Source organism: Solanum tuberosum, unplaced genomic scaffold (genome assembly GCF_000226075.1).
Source record: "Solanum tuberosum cultivar DM 1-3 516 R44 unplaced genomic scaffold, SolTub_3.0 scf01556, whole genome shotgun sequence".
Classification (NCBI taxonomy): domain Eukaryota; kingdom Viridiplantae; phylum Streptophyta; class Magnoliopsida; order Solanales; family Solanaceae; genus Solanum; species Solanum tuberosum.
Window position 1 is genome coordinate 1 of NW_006240649.1, and position 2,026 is coordinate 2,026.

General features: G+C 29.3%; 1 long non-coding RNA gene across 1 annotated transcript; it reads left to right on the top strand.

The window, feature by feature from the left end:
* The first annotated feature begins 1,274 nt into the window (after positions 1-1,274).
* On the top strand, positions 1,275-2,026 carry LOC107059386 (uncharacterized). The gene is made up of 3 exons (XR_001472629.1): positions 1,275-1,425; positions 1,539-1,600; positions 1,983-2,026. It is a non-coding gene; the product is annotated as an uncharacterized lncRNA (long non-coding RNA).

Here is a 2,026-nt window from a genome sequence, read left to right on the forward strand (position 1 = left end):
TGCTGTAAATAAGGAGCATTTTTTGTTGTGTATAGACATAAAAACGTGTGGTTAAAACTGCTATAGTTTTTAAAATTGCATTCACGATAATTAAAAAAAAATCTGCTTTTATAATTGTAATCTATTATTTTATACTTACAAATAATTAATTTTGATTGTTCAGAAAATAGAAAAAATTATGGTGTTGACACATGATACTCTTATATTATTTTAATGATAAATACTATTTTTTGTGGGCAACAATAGTTACTTCTATATGTTCTTTAAAACAAAGTGCAACGTAATTCATGCCCTCAATTTTTTTAAAAACAACATATATTCCTCGTGTTTTAATTTAAGTTAATTTGTTTGATTTTATTTTATGTTTTTAAAACTAAATACTAAATATTCAAAGTTTCATATATTCAGTAGTAAAAAAGAAAAAAATAATAAGTTAAAGAAAAGTAAAATACACGGTATGACCCTATTACCCCCCACTTATTCACAAATATACTATTCAGTAATAAAAAAAGAAAAAAATAAGTTAAAGAAAACTAAATAGACGATACTTACCCCCATTACCCCACTTACTCATAAATACATGGAATAAAATAAATATTCTAATTAGAATAAAAATATGAGTCCAAAATAATAAATATTAGCCATATATAAAATCAGTTACTTTTTTAAAAAAATGAAAAGAATATGGAAAATTTACATTAACTATGGTAACTTTCCAATATTAAAAAGAATTCGTTTAGCATATTCTTGATGATTTTTTAATTTTTAATTTTAAATTTAAATTGAAAATTACTAACTAATACAGAATTAATTATTTTTAGATTTTAATTTTTTTAAAATGAAGAAATTTTATGGTGCTGATATGTGACACTTTTTACTTCTCATACTATATATAGATAGATTATATATAGATATAAAATATTGTGTTATACGGTTAGTTTTTTCTACGGATAAGAAAAGTAAGATTAGTTTCTTATCTTTTAAAATTTAAATTTTAAATTAATTATTCAAAAACTTATACGTTTGGATATTAATTTGGATAACTATCATTTTTAAAAATAAATTCAAAAAGGGGGACTCTACAAATCTCAAATGGGTAATATTGTCATAGACAAAGAAAAATCAAATAAGTAGCAAAACTGTCGTTTGTTCTTTGCGCCTTTAGGATTTGAATCCGGCTAAGGTGTGAGCAAGGGTCTTTGGGGTAAAGAATAAGGGAGAAGATCTACAACCTAGCAAACTAGCCTCCTTCTTACTAGCCCATCAAGCTTCGATCTAACAAATCTCTTTTTCAAAACATTCAACTCCAATATCCTCGCCGGAAAACACAAAAAAATTAGGGTTTGTTGTTCACCGGACTAACGCCGGCCATGGCTATGCACGCTGGAGTAGGCTTAACAAAGATCGTCATCATCGTCGGAGCAGGTATACACCTATTCAGCGACTAGTGTGTTGTAATTTTGTGATTGATTATGGTAAATTTTGTGGTTTGATCTGATATTTGTATGAAATATGTATGCTTTTGTGTGTATATGTAGGGTATACTGGTACTTTGTTGTTTAAAAACGGAAAATTATCGGATGTGATAGGCGAGCTTCAGGTATGTGTTCAATCTAGGTTTTTAATTGCTCGAAGTTAGATTCGATTTGCTTTGTGTTTTTTCAATTCTGTTATAGAGATGGTACGGTTGTATATCTATGTTACTATGTGTGTTATGTGTCTATTGTTGCATCTTTAATGAGCTAGAATCTGCCTAGATGGTAAGCGTCCTTCACCTCCAACCTTAAGGTTATAGGTTCGAGTCCCTTACCTTAAGGTTATAGGTTTGAGTCACTAAGGGAGCACTAGGGAGTCGAGTCACTAAGGGAGCAAGCTAGGACCAGATAATATAAATTGAAAGCAAAACTGCCAAGGGGCATGATGAAATAACTTTTATTCACACGTGGTGAGTTTAAACGTTTCTTTTCCAATGTTTGTGGCAGAATTTGGTCAAAAGTTATGAAAAGACAGGGGAATCAGATGGTGG